Here is a 12,069-nt window from a genome sequence, read left to right on the forward strand (position 1 = left end):
TAGAGACTGTCAATCTTTTATTACTCTGGTGCCCATTCGAAAGGCAGTTTTTAAAAGGATGTCATTGTTTCTCCCTGTGTTTCAATGCAGATATTCAGATATAGCTGGGTTGTGCAGGCAGGGAGAAAAAGTGAGGGTTAAAATTAATGTAGGAGGCATCATACAGTGGACAGTTTGATGTTGATGCAGATATTTATCCACTGAGGGCCAGATTTGAGACCTTTTGAAGTCAATGAAGCCTCACTTTTGACTTCACTAAACTTTTAGCTCGAAGGAACTGTACAGAGACCTCCAGCTGGCTTCACATAAACTACCCTAGAGCCATCCACTAGCAGCAGCTTTCAACATGTACCAACCTGAAAAATGTTCACATTCATGTTCAAAAGTCACTCACACTCCCCTCTCTCCTCCACACAAAAATACAAAGTTAAGTTTTCTGCATTCTCCTGAACTTGTTCTCCTATACTTTCGTATTCATAGATTTTTGTGGCCTGAAGGAGCCATTATGATAATCTGGTGTGACCTCCYGAAATCAATGTATCAATGGGATTTCACCAACATTATGGGAACAGTGTTTGGCCTCTAGACATCCTGCCATATAGAGACAACCCTGAATGAATTAAGATGGGATAGGGCATTCATTATGAATTATTTGCTTTGGGGTTTATACATCCAACATTCAGACACACTCAGGGTTTGTTTTTATTTTTTTTACTGTAGTAAAAAGAAAAAAATAGTTTCCCCAGAAGGGTATTTGCATAAGTTGTGTGTGTCCATCTTGGTGCTGTTGCTGCAGTTCATGGGCAGAACACGACAGGAGCCCCAAGTTTAAGTTAACATCTTCTTAAAGCTTTTGATGAAAAAATTAGTTTTTCACTKTACATCCTCTTGGCCAGTTCTTTCTCACCAACTTCTCTTGCAACTAAACTCCCTGCCAGCTGTGTGCAATGCCCATGGGGTGTCACTCTGCCCAGTCACCTGCAGTGGTGACAYTGGTGCAGCACAGATCTGGTGTTCCATCCTCAACAACTGCTCAAACATCTTCTGCAGCAGTCAGGGCTTCTCCACAGATATATGTCAAAAACATCAACACACAGAAGGGTCAGCACTTGTTGCTGGGCTGTGGTATCCCCATCTTGACCACTTTCAAGGATGAGTGTGGTCTCATCTAACTCGGATCACCTTATAAATACAAACTCAAACATTCACATGACAGTGAATCTGAAATTGTTCTGGGTCAAGGTTGTTTCCAGGAAATTGCTGTAATGTCAGTAAAATAAAGCCTCACGTCAACAAAAACCTGAGAATCCTAAGGCAAATAGGAAACCTTRGTCCATCAGATCCATCTTTCACTTCCAACATCCCCAGGCCAACATACATTGTTTTAATAGGGCCACAACCACTTCTACCACCCAGAGCAACTCTCACTCTCAGCAAGTGTCAATGACAATCACAGGSCCCCAGATACAAGGTAACTGCTTCTTAATTAAAGGAAATTTAATGAGAATTGCTGGTAAACAAACATTGGGTGATTATAGGATGACATCTCTCCACAGATTACTGAGTAATTGCACTTCTCTGACCCAAAAGGAATTTCCATGCAACTTGCAGTGAGGCTTAGAAGACAGAGATAATTAGGTCTTTATTCTCTGCAACTTTTAGTCTTTTTTTTTCACTTCCAAGCATACAGAAATTATCAGAAGCTGCATCACCCCTAACACATTAATCCCCATTTAGAGAGATGGTAACTTCCCTGGTTCCCCACAGCCATTCAGTTCCTTCAGCTGCTGCCAAGCTTTCATTAGCTTCAGCTTTGRAACTCCAACAGCAGTGAGGTAAAACTCTCCTCATCTGTTCACTCCTCTGCAAGAACTGCCTTTTGAAAGCTCTGAAAAAAAGAGCACTGCACTATAAATTCAATTTCCCATTCCAAATCCACCATACTGGAAGTGAAGTTTTTGCTAAAAATAATATTCTCTGTAGGCAGCTGGTGCAAAACCCACTACGATTTTARAAACCCAGCAGCCTTCCTGATGCAGCAGCATTGTTTAATATTAYTTTGATTATAAAGTTTTCTATCAGAACAAACTGATTTCTCAAAATGAAGGTATTTCTTGGGAGCTAGCTGGCTGTGCTAATATTCTTGTTGGCAATGTTTCACGAAGACTCCAAGATTAAATGAAATTTTTTTTTACCTTCTTTCTTTTCTTCTTTTGGAATTTTTTCCTTTATTTTGTTTTCTTGACTTTTAATATTAAAATTTTGCAAGTAGTCTCCATCAATCAGAATGATGGTGCACAATACTACAGGATGTTTTATGTACTTTGTGATTTCTGTGACTATGTGTTGATTATGACTTCCAAGCCAAAGCACAGCAGGATGAGAGAAGGAAGGRAAGGATTTCAGGAGGGYTTCCACCCTGAYCCTTTKCTCYGACATAACAAAAAGTATTTTGAGATCATCCTTGACAGATTCRTRTCYAACTTGCTTTGAAAAACCTSCAGTGGTAATGATTMTTCARCCCATCAAGGTTGTGTTGTTCCTCTTGCTGGAATTAGRAGSATTTTGTTATASCTAACCCMAAACTCTTCCCATTGCAAATTTAGCCCATTCCCTCTTGYCCTACCAGCAGTGGACACAGRGAACAATTGATCACTGTCCTCTTTTAAAAACCCTATTATATGTTTGAACACTCATAATGTGCTTCCCTTCCTTCACTGCTTTCACAGACTAAACAAACTCAATTCCTTCAACTTTTCATTATAGGTCATGTTTTCTTAAACCTCTTTTCCTTCGTGTTACTCTCCTCTGGATGYTTTCCAAATGGTTTATTACTATTTTTTTTTTAAGTGTGGTGGTCAGGACTGCATACCTCAGGCCAGCTGAGTCCCCACCTGTGCCAAATGGTTCAGGCTAATGACCCCCCTTTCGATAAGTGTGTTTCTATGTTTCCTTTAAAAAGCTTGTCTTTCCATTCCATGAGATAGCACGACTTCTAATTACTGAAACAAAATTTGAAATGCTATAATTTCCACAAAATGGGAGTAGTTTCTTCTGTTTGGTACTGCAACATTGGAAGATGTTCCTGAAATTGGAATGAATGATACCTTTGAGCATGGGAATCCACAGAGTTTAAATACTTGTCTTTTTGCCTGTCGACTTCATATAATTTTATAACTAGTGTCCCTATCCACAGTTTTCTGATGCAGAAAGCCAAGGAGGGAAAATTACAACCCCCCAGGACAGCATGAATGCCATGGCTGCAAAGATGGGTTTTTGCAATCTGTTATGTGAAGTGGAAGGGGTTCAAACCAAAAAAGAACCCATCCATTCATCAGATCACATCACAGGGCATTCTCTTCCCTCAGGAGCACTGTCAGGAAGATGGSATTGACCACATGAGGAGAGAAGCAAACAACTGCTGAATCCAAGTTTAGGAATCCCTGGTGACCCACACAGCCTAAAATGCACCTGTTRATATGCATTAGATGCTCTACATTAGCTTAGCAGGGGAACTCTAAAGTGTAACAGTTTCCTCCACTATCAGAGAGAACTAATTACCTAAAGAAGCAGCTTCTGTCCAAAACACACACTTTGAGTCAAAATCCATGGAAAACTAGCTTTCCTTTGTCTTTGAGCTCAGGGGAGATGCATGTGCTTGCTCATCACACTGAGATTTTGGAAGTTTGGATCCTGCTCCCAGCTCTGCTTCAGGGGTTGGCTGTTGGGTCATTCTGAAATAAATCACTCCCCAAAGCCCCATCTGCCAAATGTAGTTGCCATCCTGTTCCTCCAGCTAGTCCTTCACACTGACCCATGGGATTCTCTAAAGAAGAGGTAGATACTTTTATTGTTATTTAGAAAGGAAAAATAGCACTGTAAAAAGTGACAGYGGATTAATTTTATGGAGAATAGTGTCTCCCTTGATGAAATTAAATCAAATGTGTCTGACACAGAATGGAAAAATATGGACCATGACATTCAGGAATGCCCCTTGCTCTCCTAAAAGTCTGCACTAAATGAGACCCTGACGTGAGTATTTAAACATAATAAAAATATCCGTCTGACTGGAAGGAATCCAGAATTTTCTGAAATATTTTTATTAATATCATTTCCTCTGCAAGTGCCACAGGTCTTGTTTTCCATTACACTTTGGACTCAGAAACCTCCAGYCCCTGCTGGGCTATGGAGAAACTCCACAGAGTACACTGGAGTTTTCCCAGTCCGTGTTACTTACGGAACTTGGTCTTTGCTGGAAATGTCCTTTGATGATGTCTTGAGGAAGACAGCCACTCTTTAGAATGAAAAGATGCAAACAAAACACTCAGATTTGCTGTTCTATACTGGGCCTTGAATTTAGGGTATTATTGACTCCATCACTCAGCAGTGACAAAAATCTCTTTGTCCCTTCATAGTAGATTAGCCACAACTGAAGGATCTCCTGTAAAAAGAAGCTAAGGACTGCTTCACTCTGTACATTACAGATATTTTAACATGGTACATTTAAAATCCAAGGAGGTACAATCCTATATTCCTGAGGAAACTGATTTTTTTCCCTTGAAAAAGACGTACCATGCATCCCTCATCTGTCACTGTGACCRTGCCACCAGAGGTCCTTAATGTCCCTTTGCTGCAGAGGCTTCCCTGTTTATTCACACCTTGCAACGCCCACCTCAACCCCTGGTCCCTTTTTCTCGCCATGTTCTGCACTTGATTTTATCTTCTGAAAGAGTCAATCCCCTTTTGTCTCCTTTAGTGCCTTTGTTTTGGTATTTACAGAGTCTGGTGATAAATATCACCCCTGTAGCCTGTGAAGGTGCTGGTCTCTGCGGTGTCTTCCACCACCCACACACACTGGCATGACCTTTTCGTGCTATTATGTGCCAAAAGTCCCTTCCTACCACACATGTTTTCGACCAGATTTCCACTGCTGCTTTCTGCCTCCTTTTATTGCTGTGCATGCTYGAGAATTGCCTACAACAGGGCACACAGAGCAACTTCAACCGTGTCATCCCTAAGAGATTTGCTCTAATCCTTTGAATATCCTTYTCCCTCTACCAGCAAACTTTGCTTACATCTTGTGGGAGGGGGATAGTTTAATTTGTAAAAAAATWAATCAGGTGGTGCAAGTAATAACTGCTCATTTCAGGGATTGTTTTTGGGTTTTTTTTCAGGATCGTGGACTACTACAACAAAATCATCCATTAACTGTAGCTCACCAATTCATATTCAACACCTTCCAAGAGTAATGTCAAAGGTGGTGGAAAAATTCATATCAATTGGAGTGAAATTTTGCCACCCTTCATCTCGTGATACCTGACATCATGAATTTGTCATTGGGTTCATTGAGGGCAATTTTAGGAAAAAAAAAGTATTACTTTGGCATTAAGTGGTATTAAGTAGTGGTAGGGAAATCTGAACAAAGGTGCATGAAAATAATGAAATCAAAAGCAGGAAGCCAGCACGTGGTTGATCAGCTAATTTTAAAGAGAAAGTTTGGGGATTTTTCAGAGTAGAAGAACTCCGGATTTTAGAGAAAAGCAGACTTTACAAGAGGCACATCTCTCCTGACTGCAYGCAAGCAGAGAGGTTGCTGATATGGAAAATTACTTGGCCATTGGCCAACCTATATTTAGGTTCATGTAAAGGGAAYGAGAAAATTTCAGAAGAAAAATCTCAAGGTAATACATTGACTAGTTATTATCACAGGGGATAAAAAAGAGTCAGTAAATCAAGAGAGTTTAGAAAAAGAATATTAAATATACATCGGTTAAAGGTGTATTCAGTGGCAGGGCATCATCTGTGATTTATCTTCCTAAGGGCCAACAAAACAGAATAAAAATACTTGGRTGAACAGGGCAAAATTAAATGAAGGAAGAGAAAACACACCCAATATCAAATCACAGTAAATTATTAAAAATACAATCATTAAATCATAAGTATAAAATAATAAGTATTTAGTAAGTTATAAAGATATCATTATTTTCAGAAGCTACCAGCTCTGGCTTAAATCCCCTCTTTCTGAATTCACCATACTGTTGCCCTTGAAGAAAGAAGCTGGTCAAATAGAGACATTCCTTGAAAAAGCTGTGCCTTAGGAAAAGCAATGTGTCAGGAGTGATTTAACATCCCAAGTGAAACCCCATCCTAGGCCAAAACAATGATCTGGATTTGTTATCATGCTGTTTCCTCCTGCTCTCTGCCACCTCCATGCCATCCCTTTGGTACTAGCTCACCCTGTTTAAAACAGATTTCTCAGCCATTAGTCAGAGGGACAGATTCAATCCATGCAACCCAAGGTTTTGGCATGGCCAGTTTCCCCACACCTTCACTGCCACCCTGCTCCAAGTGGTTGTGGTGGGAAGAATTCAGCAGCCACATGGCTCCCAAAGTGCTCAGKGTGTGAATACAAGAGGCACAACCTCCCTCAATTTGTCTCTTTGCTGCTGCTAGAATTTCCTGCCCCCAGGAAAAGAGGTCATTGGTGCACAGTGGGTACTGGACAAAAAGGATGAATTGAGATGCTCAAGATAATGGTGAAGAGAGCAATCATTTTGGGCACTGAAGTGTCCCCCCACTGTTCAGCCCATCMCTTTCATCAAACAAACAATATTTTTTGGATGCAGATTAAACTGAGCCAACTGGATTTTCCAAATGTGATGTGACTRTGTTTTGCCTGCCAAATTCAGCACCCCTTCATGAGTATGCACGAGTGAGTCATGATAGGGAAGGAATCAGACTGGACTGAGCAGGTCTGATGTGGCCAATCTGTTATAGGCAAACTGCAACCCACTTCCTCTCCATCCTTCTTTCTTTTTTTGGCTGATTTTAATGTGACATGAAACACCAAACTAGATTGATTTTTCTTCTACCTGGGAGCCATTCAGTTCCATATATTCATACATATTTTTTCATAAGAGCTGAAGTTCTTTACCTATTTATGTTGCACTGACCAATGTTATTGCCACCACTTTTCCCTCCAAAGGTGTGTGGCTCTTTTCTCCTGGGATTTCAGAACTCCCATGTTCTGGGCAGGCCTGATTCTGCACTGGCAGCCCTTTCAGCACAACATTTGACATTATACAACCTTGAATAGACAGAATATCGGGCAATTTGACAKAGTCTGTAAAGGATTTTAYGATATCACTGGGTATGGGCAGCCAYACTGAGGGACAAAAGCCTACCTGCTGTAAATCAGAGCTCTTCTATGGAGCTATGCCCATTTATACCAGGAGAGAACTGCTCCTCTTCTTAGTAATGTATTTCTTGATACAAACAGGAGAAACTGTGGAAAAGAAAAGAAACTACATCCTCAAAAATGTCCCATTGATCTCAACTGATCAGTTCACAGTATCAGAAAGGTAAGTAGGGGTGGAAGGGACTGATGGTTTTTAAATATCAGAAAAAACATCTGGTCCCCATTTGTGAGAGTTACTGAGTCTTCTTCAGTCCTCTAACCCATTTACCCCCATYGTATCTGTGGTTCTGTGGTTCATGGGTTTTATCTCCAAAATATTTTCAATTAATGAAACTTCTTATAGAAAATTGATCTTTCCTACAGCCCCTTCCCAAAGATTAGAAGAAAGACTGGTTCAAAGAAYTCCTACCTCATGCTCCTCTCGAACACCTACATTTCTCCAGTTTAGGGTTGTATCAACATTTCTGACACAAACCTTTCAATTTCAAAGCCAGTATTCCCMCCAGGATGCAAATGTGATAGGTAAGGTGTCAACTAGGGAGTAATGTTGGGTCTGACCCCAAACACAAAGGGTATTCATGGTCATTCAAACCTTCAGAAAGCATTTGGATGCGAGAAAGATATATGAGTTTTTTTCCAAAATTACCCAATAAGAACTGATTTTTGACAGAAGGATTCCTCATTTTGGGGGCTTTCCTCTGGTATTTCTAAGGACTGCTTTTCAAACTTCTCAGTATTGACTGACTGGATCCCAGACATTTCAGATGCCCCCATTTGGATGCCCAAAGGCAAAACTGTCTGTGTTCCACTCAAGGCTTTTGAAACCACTGTGCCTCTAGCACACAGAGACTTCTTTTTCTTTTTCAATTACAGCTGAGGCGAGGCAGGGTGTTAGTCTAGATGTGAGGTCCGATTACAGGAGTGATTTCTGAGTGGGAAGAARCTAAAATATTCTCTTCCAATTTGTTAGATCAGCCGCTGCACMTCTTCAGTAGGGCAGCTTGAACCAAGGTTACTCTCTGCTCCCATTGAGAGAAAACTTTGTTATTTGAACTTACGAAGCTGAGAAAGGTTTGGTAAAACCAATGGTTCCAAAGTATCTTGTCCAGCCTTGCTCTTGGCCATAAATGTAGAAATGACCCACCTGCTGTAGTCACACTGCTTTGGATAGACAATTTTACCCACAGGGAAGGAGAAAAGATCTGGAAATCCGGTACTAGAAACATGGAGATTGAGCACAGAAATACTTTTAAAAACAATGTGTTCTGGTGCCTTAGGTTGTTTCCTATAGGATCCTTAAAAGAAAGGTAAAAAGAGTTGGACCTGTAACCAGCATTTTTATCAGCACAGTGATGAGAAAATGTGAAAATTTCAAGGGTGGATATCCCATGTCTGTGTCTCCTGGCAGTGGGAAACATCAGGGGTTTCTGCTGTCCACCCAATTCTCCATCATGCATTGGTGTCAAGAATATGCTTAATGCTGCTGTATCAGAACATTGGCTTTATAAAAACATCTCTGATTTTGCCCCACATTTGAGATTCTCCCCCCCCCCCCAAAAAAAAAAAAAAATCCTCTTGTAATTTCTCCCAAAATGACAATTTTTACGGTTTTTAACCTGCTGTGTGTTATTTGTTAAGTGAAAAAGAGGTTTAGCCTTGGAAGTATGACCTGCATCCATTAGAGACAATGGGATTGGGATTGCCCTTCAAAGGTCTGATTTACAGATGGACAAAGTATCCAAATTACCACCGATTAGAATATGAATAAGAGGAGCTGCACATCTATGAAATTCAGGCCTCAGATCACTATCAAATAATTAAGAACAGTTAGCAGCAGCCRCTAACATAAAACTTCATCAGAATTTCACATGCTGGCACGGACTGGGGAGKCTTAAGCAATAACAGAAACTGAGTGATACAATTAAAGCACAAAGGGATAAATTCTGCTCCTGATAAAATCTGTGGGAAAATTGCCATTGAATTCAATATGACCACCAAGATGTGCCCATAATTATTAGCAATGCATGAAGCACTTTGGACACTTGGTAAAGCTGCATAAATGAATTGCTGGGCTTCCACAGGGAGGAACTGGACGTTGCATGACAAGTTTTTTGGCTTTGTTACAGGAATAGTCCACAGGACAGCAATTCCTTTTTACCACAGTTTTTGAGGTTCGAAATTAGTTTTTCTTCCACATTGGAGGGAAGAGAAAGAGGGGAAAATAGAAAGCTTTTCACATATTTCATCAAATTAAATGACACTGGAATTTTTAAGACACTTAYGTGCAATCCATGTAACAGAAACCTGAGACTCTGCTTCTCCCAGAGTACTCTTTTTGATTAGTCCTGAACCTCAAAAATCTCTTCAAGAGAAGTGTCAACAAAACATCTCTACAAAATGCTTCACCTTTGATGCAACATGTTTTAACAAAATGTATTTAATTAACAGCTCTAATTAGTATGCAGCACGCAATTCCAGAGGTGAAAAGAAACTCTGCTGCATACCAAGAAACTTCCATCACAAGACAAATTCTTCTGGGTTTTTTTGGGCTCCCTGTCTTTCCCAATTGCTGCTGACAGTAGGTATGGACCCTATCAATGTCCCTGCAGCAACATTACTTCTAGGCCAATGTACTCCACTGTAGCTGAAGAAATTTCAAAATAAAAACTAAAAATCTCCCAAGAGACCCATCAGAGATCCAGTTTTGTTCAGACTTTTCCATAAAAATATTTTAGAGATATTTCTTGAGCACTTGACATTTATTATATTTTGTACAACTCAAGAGAAAATGGGAAACCTACAGTGTGATGATATTCTGGGACTTGAATCTTGTAGGCTCGGTTGCCTGCTCAGCCAGAAAATCTCGCTGTGACCTGCTTCTGAATTGGTTCCATCCCTGGGAAATTGAAGAAAAACATAATGGCAAAGACTGAATGTATTAATCAGGAAGACRTCGAATTTTGGGGAGAAGGTACTAAAAACAGATACTTTGATAACAGCAGAATCACAGAATAATTCAGATTGGAATGATCTACTGTGAATTGCTGGTCCACTTCAGAGCTTTGTCCTATGAGTAGCAGAAACGAACACCTTTTTACTATTATTATGATATTCACTGTATTTTCCTAAGGACCCATTTTCCAAACTCAGTACAGCTTGTTGGGTTTTTTTGCAGAAAAGATTACTTTAAGCAAAATGTCATGTCTAGCTGATCAAAATCAGCAGCAAATATAAGTCAAGTATAGAAGTTTAGGGGAGAAAGAAGTCAATTTACCTCGAAATTTAGGGAACAAAACCTCCCAGGTTCCTGTTTTCAAATCATGTTTCATTTTCAAATTTAGTTGAATAAAGTATGTCAATGAAATAAAAATCAAAACTAGATCTTTTATTTATGGCCAAAGAAAATAATTCCTTCTCCACAGGTCTCTTTTTATTTTCATTTTGATAAGGAAAGTCCCACCAAGAAAAGTAACGTAATTTCCCGGTGTTTTCAGAACTTCAGTTTAGCCACCGAAGCTGAACAAACCAAAGCCACCAAGCCACCRGTATCTACATGGCTTTTTTGGCTGAACAATTTCTTTTCCTTTCCCTTTTTATAGTATTTGWGAAAGGCTAGAAAGTGGAACTTGGGGTGGCAAATGAAAAAGTAAAAAAAGGTTAATACAAGGGTGATGCTTGAAATTTTTTCAGTTTGTCTCCCTGGCAATTTTGACCTTTGGGTTTTTTTTCTTAAGGCTGTTACTCTTAAAAAAAAATAAAGTAAAATATTCTCTGGATTTTATGGAGCAGTAAGATCAACCTTTTGCAATTAGAGAAATCTCATCACTCTTCTTTAGTCAACATCCAAGATCGACCTTGCCTTCCAGGCCTCTCTATCACAATGCACGTGCAGAGAAAATCACATTATTCCCTCTTTAGGGAGCAGTGGTGCCAACTGAGGAGGTGAATGTCTCTACACCACCCAGAGGAGCTCKCCACTGCCTCCCAGCTGAAGGTTGCCATCTGAAATCCAGCTCAAAGCTGTAGATTCTCACYTTCCCTCCCRTCTTCCAGCCAWAACAAGCCAAGTAGATCTACCGATMTAAGGAATGAGAGATATCACTGCGCCCGAAATTAMTGGAGCATGAATCCAAGGTTTCATATCTGAAACTGGGGAAGAAACTGGAGAGCCCCAAGACTCACCTCGCTTCTTTTGAGGAACAAGCTCTTCTGCCAAAACTAGCCTGGAGCAACCGCTTTCCTTGAGGAGAACAAGGAATATGACTCTGATGAGTAAAGTCTTGCAATTCTGCAGACTTTCAAAAGGCTCTTGGAGATATAAGAATACAAATCTGATGGAAAGCTAATGAAACTTTCACTCYTAAATCTCTTAGGTCCTTTTGAAACTTTGCTCACTTATCTTCAAAGCCCTGTTCAAGCMTAAGCCTTGGAAATTTGCGTGGGTGATACTATATGGGGATTAGCAGCCATTTTATAGATGAGGAAACTGAGGTGAAGTGACGTGCCAAAGGCCACACAAGAAGTCGTGTCAAAGGATTCAGATGCAGGAGGATTAGCAAAGTGAGAGAGGGGTGTTTCATCACTAAGAGAATTTTGGAGACAAGAACGAGCGTTCATCAGATTTTTAATTAAAAATCTGGCTGTTTGGCAGTAAAATGCTGCTATCCACTTAAAATTTCTAATTTYGAAAATCAAGTTTTTCTGTTCTTGGGTGGGTTTTTTCTTTCTATCTGTATTCTCATTCCTGTGTCTTCTGTTTCCTATTTTCTTTTTATTATTTTCTTCTTTTTTTTTTTTTTTTCTTGGGTGGGTTTTTTCTTTCTATCTGTATTCTCATTCCTGTGTCTTCTGTTTCCTATTTTCTTTTTATT

This window comes from Malurus melanocephalus, unplaced genomic scaffold (genome assembly GCF_030028575.1).
Source record: "Malurus melanocephalus ecotype Western Australia unplaced genomic scaffold, MMel_1.1 scaffold_183, whole genome shotgun sequence".
Classification (NCBI taxonomy): Eukaryota; Metazoa; Chordata; class Aves; order Passeriformes; family Maluridae; genus Malurus; species Malurus melanocephalus.